The sequence below is a fragment of the Mesoplodon mirus genome, assembly GCF_964341445.2.
Source record: "Mesoplodon mirus genome assembly, chromosome: 5".
Taxonomy (NCBI): domain Eukaryota; kingdom Metazoa; phylum Chordata; class Mammalia; order Artiodactyla; family Ziphiidae; genus Mesoplodon; species Mesoplodon mirus.
In genome coordinates, this window is record NC_138980.1 from 59422187 (window position 1) to 59446317 (window position 24131).

A 24131-nucleotide genomic window follows, 5' to 3' on the forward strand; every position below is an offset into this window, starting at 1 on the left:
TACTACATAGGCATTTATTGGAACCTGTCACCAACTTAAAGAAATGCTTTATGCTTCTCATCAATCTTAAAAATTAGGACAATTGTATGAGTCATACTTTAGATCTTATTATTTGAGGATGTCATTTTCTGCCACTAATCTGCGCTTTCCTAATAGCCAATACATCCTCCTTGCTCTTCCCTCTCAGGTTTTGCTGCATGAAATGAATGACTGACTCACTGGTGGAGTCCCACTTGGTGCTACGTCTCTTTCATACAGGTCCTACATGTCTGTGATCCAGATGAGTAGCCACAGGGGAATGGAATCTTGGGTGTAACTTGGATTTTCAGAGTCCACGTCATCTAAGGTGTACCTGAAAGAGGTAGGTAGTCTACACTGTCACCAGAACTGTATCAGCAAAATCATTTTCTGGGCAGAAATCTGATTGTTATGTTTTAAAATATTCAATTTTGAGTCAAAATGAACAAGGGAGTCAATGTATCTTTTTTTAATTTGTAAAAAATATTTTTAACAGTTACTGAACTGAGGAATATTTGAAATGCGGAATATTTAATATTTCCCCATTTTCTGAAAAGTAAAAAAAATAGTCATAATAAAGCTCTTTATGTTTTGACTACTTGAAAATATACTTTTTATACAAAGTTGGATGAATCCTACTGTCATGGCCAATTTAATTGCTAGACAGGTCAAAGAGTGGGATGCCAAACCTTTCTTTAAGGGAACAACAACAAAAACCCCCACAATGGTTATAGTGATAAACTATGAGAAAGTCTGTCTCAAATCACAAACTGCTACTAAAAATATCATGAAGAAAAATATAACAATTTTGAGTATGGGAAGACTATGAAAAATGTGCCCAATTTAAACACAAGTGATTAATGCATTGTATAAATAACTAACTTAGAAGTTATATATCTAAATATTTGGTTTCCTTTTAAAACAGTCACTTTAAGAAAATATATAGAAAGTTCAGCTATTATTCCCTTTATTTCAGGATATTTGTTTTCCATTTGGAAGTTACATATTTTTAGGAATTTTACTTTGATTCATTTCAATATTTAGGATGAATTTTCTGTCTTTGAAAATGGTGACTATATTTCACTGAATTGATAATCAAATAAGATATTACTGTTTATTCAGAACTGAAGCATGACTGTGATAAAAATGAGAATTATTTTCTTTTCATTGCCTCCCTGACAATTTTTAGACTTGAACTTAAATGATAGAGGAGAGAGGAGTATAGATAGGATTGGGAAGGAAAAGTATGTGCCTGGCAAGTGTTAACCAAACCAGGTTTGGTTCACCCAATGCACAGCAAGCCAAATGCTGAGATGCTGAGGTTTGCAGCAGAGAAGGGGTTTATTCATGAGGCAGCCAAGCAAGAAGATGGGAGAACAGATCTCAGATCCACCTCCCTGAAGGCAGTGCTTGGAAACTTTGAAACATTGCAAAGGCTTGGTTTTAGGTATGGTGCTCCCTTCCTCTTCCCCATTCCACTCCCAATACTTGCGCTTTTGCCTTCTCCGTTTCTTTCTTCTTCTCTGTGATCAGAATATTTAGGGCCAGTCTAAGCATAACCTTGTGTTTCAAAATGAAAACAGTTCAAAAGAGTTAACAAAGAATGAAAAACAGTGGTAGTCAGTGATATTCCATCATAAAAATCTATGGTGTCCTTCCTAAGATATCTGCTTAAAATTCTCTCCCCCAAATTTCATTTATGGTAGTTGCTTCTGTACCTTGCTTTAAACTCTCAGAATCTCTGTTTACCTAAATGTTACTGTCTCTTCACCTTCCACTGTGTCCTTCCCTACCTCCCCCATCCTTCAAGAGCTTTCCTTCAATAGGTGCTTTGGTAGAATGATTCTTAGGAAGAATGAATCTACCCTCTTTTTCTGAATGTTTTCAGTTCTGTTTCTTCATCATTTACCCTGTTCACCACAACAAAGCTTGGGAGCATGAAAGCACAAATTAAATTTTGACTCTGGGCAGGTGTTGGGGAGGGAATATTGTATCAGTGGTATATATAAATATTTTAAGATATGTCCAGTATCTTGAACAATAATTTTTGTTAGGTTTTTGAGCCCATGTGAAAGATTTATTTTCTTTTCCTACAACTTAAAGGGAAAGGTAAGAAACATACTATGGGAATCACTAAATTAGCTCCTTTACTGAGAAGCTGAGATAATAGAAGTTTATAGAGAAATTAAAGAAGCTAAATGCTAAAGAAACTGTGTATTTCTAGTCTTTTGGCTACAAGTAAATAGATGGGAGAAGTTTGTATTTTGTTTTCTGTAATACTCTGAAAGGAATACAGGAAATCATTTAAGGGTAAGTTTCAATGAGTTGAATCATGTACACACACACACAAAATAAATAAAAGGAGGTATGGGAGAAGGCAGTAAAAGTCATGGCTTTTATATAGACGTAGTAGAATGCAGTCCCAACATACATTCAGTTGACTTCCAAAAATTAGCTATGCACATTTTCTTTTATGTAATTAAGAGCAAAATCACTGTAAAATTACATTTTCTGTTACATAAGATGATACATTTACCCACAGGTATTACCATTCAGAGTAATATACACAAAATCATCTGTACACATTTAAAGAATTTTAAGGGTGATTTTGATTCTATAACTTTTGCTGCTTATTCTATAATATCACTTCATCTATTGAGGTGTAGCTTCATTGTTTTGAAAACGCTTAGGTCTGTGTCCAGGGACATACACATATTTGTGTTTGTATTTTTTGACATTTTATTTGTTAATATAAATTTTTCTTTCCCCAAGAGTCCTTAATATCAGATAGATAAAAAAGGAGTTGGAGGGGGTAGAGAAACAAGCAGGGAACACAGGGACCATGGGAGCCATGTGACATTTTGCAGCAGTTCATGGGGGGATTGAAGTCAATATCCAGGAACCAACTGGTAAGAAACACCTCACCAGAGGCCAGTGCAGACGAGACACTGTTCTGCAAGTGTCATGAAGCTTTTTTCCGGGTTTAGATGCTATCTTGGGGGAAAAGAAGAAGTGAGGAGAGCCAATGAGAAAGGGAACCAGAGACATGCCCATTTGGTAAAATGTGGGTCCTTAATGGGAGAAATTTTGTGGTATCCACAGGACTTTTAAATATTCTTAGCAGTTAATAGGCACTCAGAAAATATTTGTTAAATGACTGAGATTGAAATATCTTTGTTGAGACAAGTATTTTCTGCTGCTACTATGAAATGAAGAAAAGAACAATTAAAATAAGTTATAAACATTAGCTTATATAAAAATTGACCTACTCTACTCCGCATATTAGGTCCAAACTTCATTAATATTTTATCAGAAAATAATAAAACATAGACTTTTAAGTTTATTGTGACCTTAAAGAACATTTACTTCAATCTTCCACTCAATACAAAATACAATCTAAAGTTCTAAGAAATAGACATAGTACTTTTATATAGTTGGTGGTTCTGTGATGACTAAGAAAGACCATAGACTCTGATTCTAGATAGACCTGGAATGTGCATTCCACTACTGCCACAAATTCTGTGATTTAAGGGATGTTAATTAAACTTTCTGAGTCTTACCATTCTTAATAATAAAGATGGTTTTCTGGGTTATTTTCATGCATCTTATTTCTTTGACTTTCTTGGCTCAAAAACACCTTGATAGTTTGGTTGGAATTTTGCATTTAGTCTCTCAAAATTGTTTAGACTTGAGTATGTCATCACATTAGTGATCGCTCCCAACTTTGTATCAGCTATAAATCTAGTAAACGTCTTCTTGATCATGATCAATATCATTGAAAAATGTTGAACAAAAAAGGCTCGAAGATGTTTTACGAACTTATCTCCAAAGTTACTCTACTGAAATCAATGTTCATATTTTTTCTGGCATGCTACCAAGCTCTCACCCTTATGAAATACAGTAAAGTATATTTGGCATGACTGCTTTTAAAGAATCTCTGTAGAATGCTGATCATCTTCACCTTTTCCCCTAGGTGCTCATATTATCGTATTTCCTGTTCCACATCATCATAGACTACACCTCTTCCAAAATAAGCTCTCCCATCACATTCCTATTTCCCGGCCTTAACTCGTGGTGTTGTCTTTGCTTGGGATCTTCTTTTTTTAAATCACTACACATCTAAATTCTATATATAATACAATGGGAAGTCCAAATTACTGAGTTCTTCACAGAACATTTCTTAATCCTCTAAGGAATTTATCCTAAACTAGTACCATGAAGATCAGTTCTGGCTTGTTGATATATTTTATTTGACCCACGCAATGTTTTTTAATTTTTAAAAAATAGTCCACGACTTTTACAGTCTGAATATTTAACAGGAAAATAAAACACAAGTTTTTTTTTTTTTGGGTCCTTCATTGCCGTGGCAAATGTCAGCTAAAGTTTAGTGGTAACTACCACATTCAAATGTATTCTTTACTTGCTAACCCTAGAAGGCATTTGAGTTTGAGAATCTTGCCGTTTGACACTAGTAATACTTACTTTTCATAGTTCTCATGACATGTATCTTTGCTTTTCTTGTGAAACTATTCTACTTTGTAAAATTATGCCCATCAGACATATCCTCTATTTGTCTAGATGTTTCTTGTGAACAGAATCTATATCTTATTAATCTTTTATCCAAATTTTTGTCTTGTATTTAGCAATTCCACACTTATTCAAAAGAACAAATATGATTTTTAAAAAATAACTTGCACTATGTGTTCACCACAGGTCATTAGTTATTATTCTAGCTAACATTTTCCAAAATCTGTCTTCTTCCTTGTTTTAAATATGTAGATATTTGCTTATGTCTAGTTTTCTACCATTCCTTTAATTTCTTTGATTTCCTGTAGCCACATTTCAACAGGACTGTAATCTCACTTATAAACCCCTCTATCCTTCCCTGCTTCCTAATGAGATAGAAGGAATAGGTTCTAATACTCACTGACTCTCATTCAGGAGCACATAGTTAATCACATCATTGGGAGTCAGATTTTGCAATTTGCACGTTGTTGAGTGGCAGCTCTCTCTCCCTCTCTTTTAATTCATGTAACCTGCACCATTGACCACCTGTACCCCATCATCCACACTCCCTTCGTATCCTATTTCACTATGATCAAAGCTATCTACACTTACTTGTATTACTTTAGCCACAGTGGAAATCAATCTAAGTCATAAAGTATAGTTTTCTATATAAAACTTTTGGAAGTTAACTGATGTTATAACTCTTTTTTTGAATTTTATTATATTTTTAATACAGCAGGTTCTTATTAGTTATCTGTTTTATACATATTAGTGTATACATGTCAATCCCAATATCCCAATTTATCCCACCACCACCACCCACCCACCCACTCCCCTGCCGCTTTCCCCCCTTGGTGTCCATACGTTTGTTCTCTACATCTGTGCCTCTATTTCTGCCTTGCAAACCAGTTCATCTGTACCATTTTTCTAGATTCCACATATATGTGTTAATATACAATATGCTTTTCTCTTTCTGACTTCACTCTGTATGACAGTCTGTAGGTCCATCCACGTCTCTACAAATGACCCAATTTCATTCCTTTTTATGGCTGAGTAATATTCCATTGTATATATGTACCACATCTTCTTTATCCATTCATCTGTTGATGGGCATTTAGGTTGCTTCCATGACCTGTCCATTGTAAATAGTGCTGCAGTGAACACTAGGGTGCCTGTGTCTTTTTGAATTATGGTTTTCTCTGGGTACATGCCCAGTAGTGGGATTGCTGGGTCATATGATAATTCTATATTTAGTTTTTAAAGGAACCTCCATACTGTTCTCCATAGTGGCTGTATCAATTTATGATGTTATCACCCTTAATATTGTCTTAAGAAAATTCATTCAGAGATTTCTCTCTTCTTGATTTTCTTTCTTTATTGTTTTTGTATACTTCTACTTGAATTCATTTTTAAGGTTGCATTTTGTATATGTGTTTTTGTATTAAGCCTCCTCAAATCTCTTATTTTTAAATTTAAGTGTTACAGCTTGGCATTAATTTGGGTGAGAGAGAAAAAGAGATTATTATAGTATAGGTTTAGGGACACTATGGAAGGATGCCATTATCCTTAGGTGTCAAGAAAAATAGGTCAGAGTAATTTTGTTGTCTTCTTTGACATGGTAACTAGACTGGTATATCTAAGGTATATAGTAGACACATATATATTCAGTACCAGTTCAGGTTGGTACTGAATTGCTATGTTACATTATTTACTGATTAATTCTTGTTTGGTAGCTTTATCTACAATGTGAGATTATGAGATTATAATGATCCTGAGGGCAAGACAGGGTTTTATCTTACTTTTCTTCTAAATTTTCCTACTGATATTTTTGAATGAAAAAATGCAAACTGTTTTCATATTTATTTACATTTTTTTACTCACTAATATTTTGGTTACCTTAGCTTAACTGCCTCCTAATTTTCTATACCATTCTTTGAGTGTTGAAGCTTTTGAATGGTTTCTGTAGGTTTATTTGGCTTTGCTTCTTCTAGCTTCTCATAGCAATTTGCACATCTTGAATTTAACACTTATAACATTGTGTTATTCTTGTACTCAAGGAGCTCACAATTTAGCAAGTCAGATATAGACAATACAATTCAAATATAATGTAATAACATTCTAGAAAATATATTTTTCAAGGTGCTGTGAGTGCATAAAGATCCAATTAATTTTTCTAAGATAGTATCATCTTATACATCTTTTCTAATGATAGTATCATCATAGAAGTTCTCATTAAAAAAAATACTTGCACAACTGTGAATCTTGAAAGAAAATAATAGTTCTGTAGCAAAAAAGACCAGATGATGAAGTAGAGGAGGAGGGCACACAGGTATAGATAAAATCAAGCTGAAATCTACGAGAATAGATATGAATGTGTGAAGACTACTGACTATATGAATACAAAATAGTTCAGTAGGCTGAAGCACAGGATACCTGGTAAAGATAGTTGAAAAGGAGATTGAAAATAGTCCAGCACCCAAAAGTTTGGAGTGTCGTGCTGTTTACAGAGTATACAGTGGCCCAAGGTGACTCAGCTGGCTCTGAATCATATAGCATTAAAAATTTTTGCTGGCATACTGATTTTCTCTACCACCAAAATCAGAACCTTTATTCACCCTCTGGAAAATGTAATGGAAAGCAAGCTAGGGTAGATTGCATATTGGTAACAATAGGAAAACGGAAATAGTTTCAGCCCAACTTAATGTCTGACTTTGCCTGTTCCCTTTGAAGCTTAATTATAACCATCAGAGGAAGCCTCTTAAATGTTTGCTAATACATTCTACCATATGGGGGGAAAGTTTGCCAAAGTCTTTTAAAATCACAAGGAAGCAGTATTTCATAGGTCAAGTGATTTAGTTCGAACAAGGCATTATTAGGTTTGCCCTAAACTAGAGAAAAGCTTCTGCAAGAATTTTTATTTCTAAGTTCAACAATACCATTATTTCTGCTACACAGATTCTCTCCCATGTCTATCAGCTCTGGTCCAGACAAGTTACTCCAGGTAAACAGTAACTGGGAGTGCCTCCCCCATTGCTTACAAAGCTTAGCCAATAAAGTTAAAGAGATTTAGCTTGGGATTCAAGGTTCTTCTGTGATCTTGCCTACCTTCTGTCTCAATTTCATCTCCTGGTTTCCTTTCCAAGCATCAGAGGCTCGTACCGCTAGACTCCTGAGTAATCTGTATTTTCTCTTCCTGCACTTCTGTTCATTAATATTTTCTCTAAAACAATTGTTGCTACCCCTGCCTATCAGAATCTGATTCAACTTCCTGAACAAGCTAAAATAAAGACTGTTCTGAAATGTTTTCCACAGTTGCCCAAGAAGGAGTCAATCTCTCTCTTCTGACTTATAATAAAACATAACATTTTACCTTTCATGGCATATAGCATGTGTTATATTATGAGTATATACCTAACTTATAGATGTTACTCTGTAGCCTTTGAGGGTAAAGATTTATTTGTCATATGCCAGTATCCTTCCTAAACACTAGAAAAAATAGTAGAAGCTACCTATGTTGGGTGGGAGGATCAATGCTTATATGACTCAACTTACAAAAGCTAGATTTTATTCAGTTATGTTACATATAGAAGTCAATAAGTATGACTTGGTCTTGTTGCCTGAGTATACGAAAAACTGAATCCATCCTGTATCTGTCAGATAGTACAACCCAATACCTCCCTTATCTCCATACTCTTGATGCAGGTAAATTTCACATCATACCTTTTATTACAAATTGTGGCCGTGCTTTGCGGCATGTGGGATCTTAGTTCCCTGACCAGGGATCAAACCCATACCCCCTGCAGTAGAGGCTCAGAGTCCTAACCACTGGACCACCAGGGAATTCCCTAAAAATTGTTTTATGTAGGATAATCTCAGTTAATATAACAAATTACCCCAATGCATAATAACTTACACAGGAGGAGGTCTGTTTTTTCAATTGTTATCAAGTCCAGATGACTATCCCTGATTTACAGGCAGCTTTTCTCCAAGCTGTGATGAAGAGACCTAGTCCTCTTTCATTTCTGACTTCAACACATGGCTCGAATTTGCCATGCTCATTTGCATCAAGGTGATGGGAAGAATGTTATTGCAAAGGAGTCACACATGATTTTTTACCAACCTGGCTTAAAGTAAAACACAACACACTCATCATTGCTGAGAACTAGTCACATGATCACAGTTATATGCAATTTGGGGTAGAAAAATCAATTCCCTTGTTGGGCTTCCACTTCCCAGCAATAATTGTATATTCTAACAGTGGAGTATGAATTTTGTAGACAATTATCCCCTGTGACTACTAGATAACTTTGCACACCCTTTCCCCCACACTTAGGACATACTCACTCACTCCACTCCTCAAAGGAGACAGTATAAAGTGTTACCCAGTCACTGCAACCAGCAAAAAGTTTAGGATTACTGAAAGCAGCTCTTTATGGAGACCTATATATTATAAGGCATGTTGTCAGCCCCCATCATGTCCTCATACTCAGTATGTAATGGGGGAGCTTGAACAGGATCACCTTCTTGCTGTGTACCTTTTTAGAATGCAGCCATCATGCTGTAAGAAGCCCAAGTTACATGAGAGTGTCCCACATAAATGTTCCCGTCAAAAGTCCCAGCTGAACTCAGCCTGGTCAGATGTCAGAACCTCCAGATGATTTTACTTCCCAGTCATTCAGGTCATCTCAACCATTTGAATCTTCTGGAACTGAAGTTCCATGTCATGGACCAGAGAGAAATTATATTGCCTGTTGTCTGTTCCCTGCCCTGATAGAATCCATGAATACTATCAAATGGTTGTTATTCTATACCACTGATTTAAAGTTGGTTTATAATGTAGCACTAATAAGTATAACCAAATTTGGTATCTGGAAGTTGTGTGTGGAAATAACAAATACATATAACAAACATCTAAACGTGGCACTGGCTTTGGGACTGAGTGGTAGGCAGAAGCTAGAAGGGCCTAGAAGAAACTATTAGCAGAAGGCTGATGAGCCTCAAGGAGGCCATTGGAGAGGGCTTAAAGAAAAATGACAAAAAATGTTACAAGAAGCTGGAGGAAAGGAGGCTTTTTAAAAAATTCAGTGATGAAAAGTTTAGCAAACATGGAAAATAGGAAAAATGTCATCCAATAAACTGATAAATCTTGCTAAGGAGATTTCTAGGTTAAATGTTGAAAATATCAACTGATTTCATCAAGAGGCACAGAAAAAAGAGAGCTGAGCTGAAGAAGGAATTGCTCAGTTTTCAAGCAGAATCTAGAGGGGATATAAAAACCTAGGGCTTTCTGGATTTTAAACAGTAATTGTCTCTCATCCCTAGTCTCTTTCAGAAAGAGACTCGGGACAAAAATAAAAGCCTGGTTGCTTCCAGTAAAACGTCTCAAGGTGTATACAAGTATGAGACTATCAAACCCTCTTAAACCTCAGATAGTTTTCAGATAATCCTTCATAAGCCCCTTGTACTAGTTAGTCAGGACCTTCTAAGGACCTTAAGGATATATCTCATCAACTGTCTGTGAAACAATAGAGCACCTACTTGGCCTTGTCTGACAGTAACCATACAGGGACCAAAGGTTGAGAAGGACTTCTCTCGAATAGATTTGAAATGTGCCTTTTGTCCAGTAAAGTGTAATGCAAAATGGTATCTGCAGAACCCAAAACATTTTTTTTTTTTTTTTTTTTTTTTTTTTTTTGCGGTATGCGGGCCTCTCACTGTTGTGGCCTCTCCCGTTGCGGAGCACAGGCTCCGGATGCGCAGGCCCAGCGGCCATGGCTCACGGGCCCAGCCGCTCCGCGGCATATGGGATCCTCCCAGACCGGGGCACGAACCCGTATCCCCTGCATCGGCAGGCGGACTCTCAACCACTGCGCCACCAGGGAGGCCCCCAAAACATTTTTGAAGAAACTAACCAAGCCTAGGCTGAAAGGGACAGACAGTAAAAAATGAAGAAGCCATGTTTTGTGAAATGTGATACAAAATATTTATGGGCAGAAAGTAGGTTAAGAAAACTACTTAGCTGTAAACATAAGCCATTTTTTATGGGGGAGGGGGTTCTCCAGGGGAGGGGAGGTGATTCAGAGGGAATAACCAAGGGACCAGAGGACAAAATAAAAAACAACAGAGAATAGCTCCCAGGTAGGAGTATGGGGCCTTCATCAAAGAACTAACCTGGTTATTAGAGGTTTATGATGAAGGAAGTGGCATGATAAAAATTCTATTTAGACAGAATTATTCTGGCTGAATGTGTTGTGTTGATGTACAATGTTGAATGCGTACTGAAAGAGAGGAAGCAAGGATGGTATTTCGAAGATTATTGTAATAGTTCAAGTGAAACAAGACAGTGGCTACACTGAGGCTTAGCAATGGAGGTGATGAAGAGTGGTTAGCTTTAGGGCATATTTTGAAGATAGAGCCAAAAGAATTTGCTGATGGGTCACATGTTGGGTGTGAGAAAAAGAGTGTAGTCAAGGATTTGGCTTAGCAACTGGAAAAACTGGAGTTGCCGTTTCATGAGTTGGGGAGCAGTAAGAAAGAAACAATTGTAGGGGGAAAAATGTTAGGAGCTCAGTTTGGGACAGAATAAGTTAGAGATTCTCATCAGACATTCAAAATAAAAATGAGACTTGGGCTGCTGTGTACAAGAATCTAGATTTTGGAAAAGAAGTATGGATTGGAGAAAGAAATCTAGATAGAGACTAGAGATCACTAAGAGAATAACTATAAGTAAAATCCAGAATCAGTCCAAAGGCTGAAACACTGCAGCATTCCGGTGTTTTGTGATCAGCTGATGAATAGGAACTTGCAGAGACTGAGATGGAGTATCCAAGAGGAAGTTATCTGGGAAGCCTAATAGGGGAGAAAACATGTTTTATAGAGGAAGAAGTATTTTCTTGTGTGAAATGCTGTTGATATGTAAAATGAAACGAGGGTTAAGACCATTGGCTTTTGCAACATGGATGCATCTCTGGTCTTGATGATAACAGTTTTGCTGTTGTCATGGATAGAACTTGATTAGAGTAGACTTTAGGGAAAATAGAAGGGAATAAACTGGAGTCAGTGTATGTAGCCTGCCCGTTAGAGGTATTTTGGTCTAATAGGAAGAAGTTAATAAAGGAAAATCAAAGATGTGGAATCCGGAATTATTTATTTTCTTTTATACATGGGCTATATATATATATAATTTTTTTTAATGGGAGAAATAGCAGGAAGTATATAAGCTACTGGGAGCAGTCCAGAAGAAAGAGTACATTGAAAATCCAGCACATTGATATAATTGCTGAAACAACATCTTTGAGAAAACAACAGTAGAGGAGACAGTGTGCATAGATGAAGGGGTTGGTGTTTTACTTTTTAACAAAAATTGTATTTAATGTATACAACATTATGATTTGATATACATATATAGAGAGCAAAATGAATTACTATAGTCAAGCTAATTAACACAATTAATTAGCACATAGTTAACATTTTTTAAAAATGAGAACACCTGAAATCTATTCTCTTAGCAAATTTCCAGTATTCAGTATGGTATTATTAACTATAGACATCATGCTGTACTTAGATCTCTGGACTTACTCATCCTATGTAATTGCAATGTTGTACACTTTGACCAGCATCTTTCCATTTTCCTCACCTCCCTACCCCTGATAAGTACCTTTTTACTCTCAGCTTCTTTGTATTTGACTTCTTTAGATTTCACATATAAGTGGGATCATACAGTAGCTGTCTTTCTGTGTCAGGTTATTTCACTTAGCATAATGTCCTCCAGGTTCATTCATGTGGTTGCAAATGACAGGATTTTCTTCTTTTTTTTTTTAAGGCTGAATGATATTCCATTGTATATATATATTCCACAATTTCTTTATCCACTCATCTGTCAGTGGACACATAGATGGTTTCCGTATATTGACCACTCTGAATAATGCTGCAGTGAATATGGTAGGTGCCGATATCTCTTTGAGGTACTGATTTCATTTCCTTTGGGTATACATTCAGAAGAGGGGCTGATGGGTCATATGGTAGTTCTATTTTTGGTTTTTGAGGAACTTCAGTACATTTTTCAACAATGGCTCTACCAATTTACATTCCCACCAACAGTGTACAAGGGTTCCCATGTCTCCATATCTTCACCAACACTTGTTATCATTTTTTTATAATAGCCATCATAACATGATGAATAGGTATAAGTTTATATCTCATTGTGGTTTTGATTTGCATGATGAGAATGAGTGGTCTTTTAATTATTTTCTTTAATGTTTTATTGAGGTAAAATTGACCAGTAATAAACCACACACATTTAAAGTGTGCAATTTGATATTTTGACATTTGTATACACTCATAAAATCAAGCATCAAGATAATAAACATGGGGGCTTCCCTGGTGGTGCAGTGGTTAAGAATCTGCCTGCCAATGCAGGGGACACGGGTTCAAGCCCTGGTCCAGGAAGATCCCACATCCCGCAGAACAACTAAGCCCGTGTGCCACAACTACTGAGCCTGTGCTCTAGAGCCCGCGAACCACAACTACTGAGCCCACGTGCCACAACTACTGAAGCCCACAGGCCACAACTACTGAAGCCCATGCGCCTAGAGCCTGTGCTCCACAACAAGCCCCCGCAATGAGAAGCCCACACACCACAATGAAGAGTAGCCCCCGCTTGCCACAACTAGAGAAAGCCTGCACGCAGCAACGAAAACCCAATGTGGCCAAAAAAAAAGATAATAAACATATTCAACATCATCCCCAAAGTTTCTTCATGTCTCACCAACCCCAGATAACCACTGATTCTTTCTGTGGCTATAGGTTAGTTTGCAATTTAAAAATTTATTTTATTTAATTTATTTTTTTAAGATTTGTTTTTTTGATGTGGACCATTTCTAAAGTCTTTATTGAATTTGTTACAATATTGCTTCTGTTTTATGTTTTGGATTTTTGGCCGCGAGGCATGTGAGATCTTAGCTCCCTGACCAGGGATTGAACCTGCGCCCCCTGCGTTGGAAAGTAAAGTCTTAACCACTGGACCACCAGGGAATTCCCCTGCAATTTTTTAAAAGAATTGACATAGGGCCTCCCTGGTGGCGCAGTGGTTGAGAGTCCGCCTGCCGATGCAGGGGATACGGGTTCGTGCCCCGGTCTGGGAGGATCCCATATGCCGCGGAGCGGCTGGGCCCGTGAGCCATGGCCGCTGGGCCTGCGCATCCGGAGCCTGTGCTCCGCAACGGGAGAGGCCACAACAGTGAGAGGCCCGCATACCGCAAAAAGAAAAAAAAAAAAAAAAAAAAAAGAATTGACATAAATGGAATCATACAGGATGTACTCTTTTTTTGTCTGGCTTCTTTCACATATCATAATATTTTAGATCCATCCCTTTGATTTCCAAATATACGTTTTTGGTTGGCTTATTTACCATCCATATATATGCTTTAATATGTCCATTCAGATCTTCTGCACATTTATATTTCGTTGTTAGTTTTCTTTTTATTAAGTTTTGATAGTTTTATATGAGCTAAATTCCATTCTTTCATCAGATTTGTGCTTTGTAAAGATTGATACTTTCTCTAGTTTGTCTCATCTTTCTTCCTTAAGTGTTTTTAAAAAGAAGATTTTAATTTTGATGAAGTCTATGTTACAAATAGTAATTTTATAGATAATGCTTTTGGTGTCGTATCTTAGACTTTTGGCCAACCTAAGGTCACAAAATATTTTCTTCTAAACTTTTTATAGTTTTATATTTTACTTCTAGGATCCATTTTGAATTAGCGTTTGTATGTGATGTAAGCTGTGGATTGAAGTTCATTGTTTCTGCTTAAATACATCCAATCATTCTAGCACCATTGTTGAAGATTATCATTTTCCACTGAACTGTCTTTGCATCTTTGTAAAAATTAGTTATCTATAACTGTATGGCTCTATTTCTGGATTCTCTATTCTTTTCCTTTTATCTATTTGTCTATTCTGACTCTAATACCACACTGTCTTGATAACTGTAACTTTATAATAATTCTTAAAACCAGTTAGCTTTCAAACTTTGCTCTTTACAATGTTGTTTTGACTTTTCTGGGACTTTTATATTTATCTCAGCAAATTATTTTTTCAATGTACAGGACATGCACAACTTTCATCACATATTTCCTAATAGTTTGTATTTTTGATGCTGTTAGAAATAGTATTATTTTTCATTTAAATTGATGATTATTTCCTCTTAGTACCTAGGAATAGAATTTATTTTGTATTTTGTTCTTACACCCTCCACCCTTGCTAAACTTACTAGTTCTAATAGGTTGCTTTGTAGATTCCATCATACTTCCTATATAGATGATCACGTAGTCTGCAAATAAAGCCAATTTTATTAATTACTTTCCTATCTGGATGCTTTTTCTTTTCTTTCCCTTTTTTGGGCTGTTTCTTGCCTTATTGTACTGACTAGAACCTCCAATACAATATTGAGTAAAAGTGTTGAGAGCCGAAACCCCTGTTTTCTTTCTGTTTTTAGGGGGAAGACATTAGGTGTCTCATAATTAAGTATAATGGTGGATCCAGATTTTTCACAGATGCCCTCTATCTGGTTAAGGAAATTCCATTCCATATCTAGTTGGCAGAGGGTTTTTGTTTTGATTTTGTTTTATCCAGAAATACATATTGCTAAATTTGATTTGCTAATATTTTATGGAAAATTTCTATATATTGATTTTTTTCTTATCTTTGACTTTGATGTCTGGGTAATGCTGGCCTCATAAAATGAGTTAGAAAGTGGTCCGTCCTCTTCTGTTTTGTGGAAGAGAGTGTGTAGATTTGGATTAAATCTTCATTAAATGTGTAGTAGAATTTACCTTTGATCCATGTGGCCCTGGAAGTGTCTTTATTGAAAAAATTTTTAACTCAATAGAACTGTTCACATTATTTATTTCTCCTTGAGTGAGTTTAATAATTTGTGACTTTTAATACATTGTCTATTTCATCTAAGCACTTCAATTCATGTGCATGGAGTGCATTCATCATATTTTCTTATTATCCAATTAGTATCTGTGAGTTTCCTCCACTATTTCTGATACTGGTTATTTTTACTCCCTTCCTGCCCCAGCCCCCCTTTTTGGCAACCATTTGAAAATAAATGGCTTTTTGTTTCACTGATTTTTATCTGTGTTTTTCCTTCTTTCAATTTCACTGATTTCTGCCCTTATCTTTGTTATTTCCTTCCTTCTACTTGCTTTAGATTGTATTTACTTTTCTGTTTCCTGTTTCTTTAAATGGAAAACTTAGATTACCGATTAATACATTTCTTTACTTACACCATTAAATGCTATGCATTTCCCTCTAAGAACTACTTTAGATGCAACCCACAAATTTTGATAGATTGTGTTCATATTTCATTCTGTTAAAAACTGCTTGAATGTTTCTCTATAACTCATGGGTTATTTAGAAACCATGTGTTAACTTTCAAATAATTGGGGATTTTTGAGATATTTTTCAGTTGTTGACTTCTAATTTAATTTCTCCTAGAGAACATACATTGTGTGATTTCTATTCTGTGAAGTTTTTAAGATTAGTTTTATATCTCATGATATGGTCTATCTTGGTGAATGTTTATGTGCAATTGAAAAAAATTATGTAATCTGCTGTTGTTTGGTGAAGTGCTCTATGCATATCAATTACAACAATTTGTCTGGTTGTGTTGTTCAGGTCTTCTATACTCTTAATGATTTTCCATCCACTTGTTCTATCAATGACAGAGAAGTGTTGACATCTCCAATTATACTTGTTAATTTTTAAAATTCTTTCTTAGAATCTTATTGATTTTTGCTTAATAGATTTTAATAATCTGATTTTAGATGAACACACATCTAGGATTGTTATTAGGTGAACACACATCTATAATTGCCCCCTTTATCATTATGTAATGTTCCTGTTTATCCCTGGTAATATTTCTTATTCTGAAGTCTGCTTTGTCTGCCATGTGGTTCTTCTACCTGTCACTAAGATTAAGGAAGGGAAAAGTAAACTAAAAGAATTGCCCATTTTTCAAGAAGAGTGTAGATGAAAAGCTCAGGGTTCAGGAAAGTCTCTCCAGCCAGAAAAAAATATGTTAAAATTGAATTAATATTATTTATGGCAGAGAAGCTGAATAGAACAGATGCTCCCAGGTGATGGTTATGGCTGAGCTCCATGATATCAGGCGGTACCAACTGCAGCTTTGTGAATGAGGTTATTTTGAAGCTTCCAGCCACACCAGTACTCCAGCTGACCCCACATGAAGCAGGATTAATTGGTCAGTCCGCCAAATTGTGAAAATAACAAAATGTTGTTATTGTTTTAAGTCACTCAGTTTGGGAGTATTTGCTATCCAGCAATTGATAACCAAAGCACAGTGGCAGAGTGAAATCAGGTCATAGAATTGACTTCTTCTAGATTTAAACAAATGAACCACAAAAATGAAAAGTGTGTCAAAATTTTCCATCAGCATCCAAAAAAAATACATGGAGACCAGGTTGTAAAGTACATTGCAAAATTTGAAAATAAGGAAAGAAAAAGATGTCTGGTGTGTCAAAGCTTAACTCCTAACCTGAAATTTAACCTCAGATGCAGAAATAATGAGATTACAAAATTCTGCAAATTTTTCACAGATAAGACTTTCTGAAGATTTGGAAAAGGGCAGTTTTATTGTTTTCCTCTTCTGATAGGTTGGATAGGTGAGGGAAAGAATGAAGAGAGACACCATGAAATAAAGGTTGAAAGAAATGAATTTAAAAATTAGATTTAGTCATCTCTGATGGAAAGTTAAACTCCAAAGTTCCGCACCAAAATGAGGGAATAAATGAATCACTAAGCTTCCTGTGTGCTTAAGATATATTACTGCTCATGTGAATTTAAAAAAAGGAAAGAAAGCAGAGGGAGCCTAATTCTTCCAGCAGTGAGTGTATTCTTTCTAGCTGACCTCTCTATTTAATCTTAAAACTTAGACACCACATAGTTCTAATATGAGCCACTTGTTGGATATATGTATTGGAAACATTTTCTCCTGGTTGGTGGTTTACCTTTTACTCTACTAATGGTGTATTTTGATGAATTGACATTCTTAATTTTAATATTGCATGGTTCACCATATTTTTAGTTAGACTTAGTGCTTTTTTTTGCCAGTTTAAATAATATTTGCCTACACTAAGTTCATGAAGACATATTTCCCTTCAAAAGATTTTTCGAATTGGTTTTTTAAGTATCAATTCAAATTAAGATGAGTCAGTATTCATTTTCTCCAACGTGTATATCCCATGGGTATATGAAAGGGTGTTCTCTTTCATAATTTTGCAGTGTCTTTTGTCAACACTTCTCTGTCATTGATAGAACAATTTGTCGTTAATCAAATGATCATATATGTATGAGTCTGTTTCTGGACTCTAAATTCCATCCCAATGGTCTCTTTGTCTATCTTTGCACCAATATATTTTCTTTATTATTACTGCTTGAGAATAAGTCTTGTTGTCTGGTAGTGTAAGACCTTCATCTTTGTTTTTCTTCAAGATTATATTGTCTGCTCTTTATTCCTATTACATTTTCATATAAATTTGAAAATCAAATTGTTATTCTCAAAAAAAAAACTGCTACCTATTTGAGTAAGATTATATTGAATCTACAAAACAATTTAGAGTGAATGTACCTGTTTATAATATTGAATTGTTTAATTGGTGAATGGGTATATACTTCCATTTATTTAGAGTTTAAAACAAAATATTTCATGAAAGTTTTGTAATATTCGGAGTAGATATGATACACGCTTTTTATTAGAGTTCTTCCTTATACATTTGTTATTTTTTATTTTCTGGGAAATATCTTTTAAATGTTTCATCTTCTATTTATTACACACATTTAAATTATAATTTCTTCTTTTTTTTATAAATTTATTTATTTTTGGCTGCATTGGGTCTTTGTTGCTGTGCACGGGCTTTCTCTAGTTGCGGCGAGCAGGGGCTACTCCTCATTGCGGTGTGTGGGCTTCTCATTGAGGTGGCTTCTCTTGTGGAGCATGGGCTCTAGGTGTACAGGCTTCAGTAGTTGTGGCTCACGGGCTCAGTAGTTGTGGCTCGTGGGCGCTAGAGCGCACACTCAGTAGTTGTGGCACATGGGCTTAGTTGCTCCATGGCATGTGGGTTCTTCCTGGATCAGGGATCGAACTGTGTTCCCTGCGTTGGCAGGCAGATTCTTAACAACTGCACTACTAGGGAAGTCCCTGATTTCTTTTTCTTTTTGCATATGGACCTTGTATTCATCAAATTCTCATTTCAAAAGTAGCATGTTCCTGTTTTTATGATATCACTTCCATTGCACTAAATCTATATACTTAGTCATTAAGAGAGAAAGAAAAAAAGGAAGAGTTCAGGAAAGATTTTCATCTAATATTAATGACAGTGTGTCTTAGTTTTAATGTTTTGCTTTATTTTATTTTATTTTTTTTTCTTGTTATAAGCCTTTTCATTATGCCAAGTTACAAATGTTAGAGCTTGGTTAATTTTATTTTTTAATTAAAATTTAATTTTCTGTATTTTTAAATTCTTCTTGAAGAATATATATTATTATTTCAAAGCAAAATTACAGTAAAATACAGATTTAAAATTTAAATTGAAGAAAACTAACTGCAGTGTAGGTTGTCTTATTTTTTGCATGCTGTCTCAATAACAATGAACCTCTTTGGCTGCCTACACAGCCACACTCCAACTAACTCCTAATTTTTGTTTGGAAAATATATGGTTAACAGTTTACTCAATTCTGACTCTTCGAATTGATTTTCTTTGGGTAAAAAGGATCTAGTCAGTAGGGAAAAAAAATAAGCCCATAGAATTGTAAGAGTAATGTTTTGTTCATTAGTTAGAAACATTTCTCAACTCTCATCTAATGTGAAACCCGAATAAGAGCTCAGCATGGACTATTTTAGGAGCTCTCACCATCCTGGGAAGAAGAAAAAAAGAAAAGTAACATCATAAATTGCTGACATCTCTCTCCATCTCAAGCTTTCTCCCTTAACTGGGTTCAGAAATGGGCATTAATAAGTAGGCAATGAAAGAGGGGCCCTCTTGCTTCTACCTAAGATTTTGCCCCCATTTGTTACTCACCTGGACATCCATTTAAACTATTTAACCTTTTAAAGTTTAAACCTATTTAAACTTTTTGGACCTTCATTTCTCCTCAAAATCCAGTATATGCTATTATTATCACCATTTTATTTTATTTTTAATTTTATTGAATTATAGTTGATTTACAGTGTTGTGTTAATTTCTGCTGTACAGCAAAATGATTCAGTTATACATATATATTTCTTTTTCATATTCTTTACCATTATGGATTATCCCAAGATATTGAATATAGTTCCCTGTGCAGTACAGTAGGGCCTTGTTGTTTATCCATCCTATAGATAGTAATTTGCATCTGCTAATCCCCAAATCCCAATCCATCCTCCCACCATTGCCCCCCTTCCTCCTTGGCAACCACAGGTCTGTTCTCTGTGTCTGAGTCTGTTTTTGTATCATAGATATGTTCATTTGTATTGTATTTTAGATTCCACATATAAGTAATATCATATGGTACTTGTTTTTCTCTTTCTGACTTCTCTTAGTATGATAATGTCTAGGTCCATCCATGTTGCTGCAAATGGCCTTATTTCATTCTTTTTTTATGGCTAATATTCCTGTGTGTGTGTGTGTGTGTATGTGCGTGTGTGCACACACAGACATATATATACACCACATCTTTATCCATTCATCTGTTGATGGACATTTAGGTTGTTTGCATGTCTTGGCTATTGCTATTGTAAACAGTGCTGCTGTGAACATAGGGGTTCATGTATCTTTTTGAATTATAGTTTTGTCTGGGTATATGCCCAGGAGTAGGATTGCTGGATCATACGATAACTCTAGTTTTTTGAGGAACCTCCATACTGTTTTCCATAGTGGCTGCACCAGTGTACATTCCCACCAACAGTGTAGGAGGGTGCCCTTTTCTCCATACCCTCTCCAACATTTATTATTTGTAGACTTTTTAATGATGGCCATTCTGACCTGTGTGAGGTGGTACCTTATTGTAGTTTGGATTTGCATTTCTCTAAGAATTAGCAATGTTGAGTATCTTTTCAAGTGCCTATTGCCATCTGTGTGTCTTCTTTGGAGAAATGTCTATTTAGGTCTTCTGCCCATTTTTTGACTGGGTTGTTTGTTTTTTGTTATTGAGTTGTATGAGCTGTTTGTATATTTTGGAAATTAATCCCTTGTCAGTTGCATCATTTGCAAATATTTTCCCCCTGTCCATAGGTTGTGTTTTCGTTTTGTTTATGATTTCCTTTGCTGTGCAAAATCTTATAAGTTTGATTACATCCCATTTGTTTATTTTTGTTTTCTATTGCCTTGGGAGACTGGCCTAAGAACAGATTGCTACGATTTATGTCAGAGAATGTTTTGCATATGTTCTCTTCTAGGAGTTTTATGGTGTCATGTCTTACATTTAGGTCTTTAAACTATTTTGAGGTTATTTTTGTGTGGGGCGTGAGGGAGTGTTCTAATTTCATTGATTTACATGTGGCTGTCCAACTTTCCCAACACCACTTGCTGAAGAAACTGTCTTTTTCCCACTGTATATTCTTGCTTCCTTTGTTGAAGATTGTTCATAGGTGTGTGGGTTTATTTCTGGACTTTCTATTCTGTTCCATTGATCCATATGTCTGTTTTTCTGCCATTACCACGCTATTTTGATTACTGGAGCTTTGTATTATTGTCTGAAGTCTGGGAAGGTTATTCCTCCTACTTTGTTTTTTTTCCTAAAAATTGCTTTGGAAATTCTGGGTCTTTTATGGTTCTGTATAAACTTTAGGATTATTTGTTCTAGTTCTGTGAAAAATGCCATGGATAATTTGATAGGGATCACATTAAATCTGTTGATTGTTTTGGGTAGCATGGGCATTTTATAATATTAATTCTTTCAATCCAAGAGCATGGCATATCTTTCCATTTCTTTGAGTCATCTTCAGTGTACTTTATTAATGTTTTGTAGTTCTCAGCATATAAATCTTTTACCTCCTTGGTGAAGTTTATTCCTAAATATTTTATTTTTTTGGATGCGATTTTAAAAGGGATTGTTTGTTTACATTTATTTTCTGATATTTCACTGTTAGTGTAAAGAAATGCAACCAATTTCTGTATATTAATCTTGTATCCTGCTTCTTTGCTGAATTTGTTTATCAGTTCTAATCGTTTTTGTGTAGAGTATTTAGGGTTTTCTATATATAGTATCATGTCATCTGCATATAGTGACAGTTTTACCTCTTCCCTACCAATTTGAATACCTTTTATTTCTTTTTCTTGTCTGGTTGCTGTGGCTAGGACTTCCAGTACAGTGCTGAAGAGAAGTGGCGAGAGTGGACATTCTTGTCTTTTTTCAGAGTTTAGCAGGAAGGCTTTCAGCTTTTCACTGTTGAGTATTATATTGACTGTGGGTTTGTCATAGTTAGCTTTTATTATGTTGAGATATGTTCCCTCGGTACCCACTTTGGTAAGAGTTTTTATCATGAATGGATGTTGAATTTTATCAAATGATTTTTCTGCATCTATTGAGATGAGCATGTGGTTTTTGTCTTTTCTTTTGTTGATGTGGTTTATCACATTGATTGATTTGTGTATGTTGAACCAGCCTTATGACCCTGGGATGAATCCAACTTGGTTGTGGTGTATGATCTTTTTAATTTGTTGTTGGATTCAATCTGCTAATATTTTGTTGAGAACTTTTGCATCTATATTCATCAAATATATTGGCCTATACTTTTCTTTTTTGGTAGTGTCTTTGTCTGGTTTTGGTATCAGGGTGATGGGGGCTTCATAGAATGTCTTTGGGAGTGTTCCTTCCTCTTCAGTCTTTTGGAAGAGTTTAAGAAGGATTGGTATAAGTTATTCTTTATATGTTTGGTAGAATTTGCCTGTGAAGCCATCTGGCCCTGGACTTTTGTTTGTAGGGATTCTTATTTTTGTTTTTTATTACAGATTCTTTTTTGCTTCTAGTGATTGGTCTGTTCTAGTTATCTGTTTCTTCTTGATTCAGTTTGGTGGACTGTGTGTTTCTAGAAAGTTGTCCATTTCTTCCAGGTTGTTGGCACATAATTGTTTATAGTATGTTTTTTTGGTATTTCTGCAGTATCTGTTGTGATTTCTCTTCTTTCATTTCTTATTTTGTTTATTTGGGTCTTCTGTTTTCTTCCTGGTGAGCCTGGCTAGAGGTTTGTCAATTTTGTTTACCCTTTAAAAGAACCAGCTATTGGTTTTATTGATTTTTTTTCTATTTTTTTAAATCTTTATTTATTTTCTTTCTGACCTTTATTATCTCCTTCCTTTTGCTGACTTTAGGTTTTGTTTGTTGTTCTTTTTCTAATTCTTTTAGGTGGTAGGTTAGGTTGTTTATTTGAAGTTTTTCTTGTTTCTTAAAGAAGGCCTGTGAACTTCCCTCTAAGAACTGCTTTTTCCTGCATCCTGTATGGCTTGTGGGATCTTAGTTCCCTGACCAGGGATTGAACCTGGGCCATAGCAGTGAAAGTGCTGAGTCCTAACCACTAGACCACCGGGGAATTCCCCAGAGATTTTGTGTGGTTGTGTTTTCATTGTCATTTGCCTCAAGGTATTTTTTAATTTCTTCTTTGATTTCCTCATTGACCCATTGGGTTTTTTAGAAGCATATCATTTATTCTCCATGTAATTGTTTATGATTTCTTTTTCTGTGGCTGATTTCTAGTTTCATGCCATTTTGGTTGGAAAAGATGCTTGAAATAATTTCTATACTCTTAAATTTGTTGAGGTTTGTTTTGTGCCCTAGTATGTGGTCAGTCCTAGAGAATGTTCCATGTGCACTTGAAAAGAATGTGTATTCTGCTTTTTGGGGGTGTAATGTGCTGAAAATATCAATTAAGTCTAACTCTTCTATTGTATCATTTAGAATCTCTGTTGCCTTATTGATTTTCTGTCTCCAAGATCTGTCCATTGATGTGAGTGGGAGGGTTAAAGTCTCCTACTATTATTGTATTCCCATCAGTTTCTCCCTTTATGTCTGTTAGTATTTGTTTTATGTATTTGGGTGCATAAGTGGTGATGAGTGTTATATCCTCTCCTTGTATTGATCCTTTTATCATTATATAGTGTCCTTCTTTATCTTTCTTTGTTTTAAAGTTTGTTTTAAAGCCTTTGTCTTAAAGTCTATTTTGTCTGATATGAGTATTGTGACCCTGCTTTCCTCTCATTTCCGTTTGTACAAAATATCTTTTCCCATGCCCTTACTTTCAGTCTATGTGTTTCCTTTGCCCTAAAGTGAGTCTCTTGTAGGCAGCATATTGTAAGATCTTGGTTTTGTTTTGTTTTTTAATCCAGTATGCTAGTCTGTGTCTTTTGATTCGAGCATTTAATCCATTGACATTTAAGGTAATTATTAATAGACATGTATTTATTGCCATTTTAAACCTTATTTTCCCATTGATTTTATATTTTTTTCTTTGTCCCTTTTTCTTTTTGTTTTTTCTTTTGTGGTTTGATGATTTTCTTTTGTATTATGCTTGTGTTCTTTTTTTTTTTTTGGTTTTTGTGAATCTATTG

The 24131-nt window shown here is 35.4% G+C and overlaps 1 long non-coding RNA gene across 2 annotated transcripts in view; it reads left to right on the forward strand.

The window, feature by feature from the left end:
* Positions 1-24131, forward strand: part of LOC309805198 — a 164851-nt gene that overhangs the window by 90691 nt on the left and 50029 nt on the right. For both annotated transcript variants that reach the window (XR_014294235.1, XR_014294236.1), the window contains exon 4: positions 188-361. This is a non-coding gene — a long non-coding RNA (uncharacterized lncRNA). The remainder of the gene's footprint in view (positions 1-187; positions 362-24131) is intronic.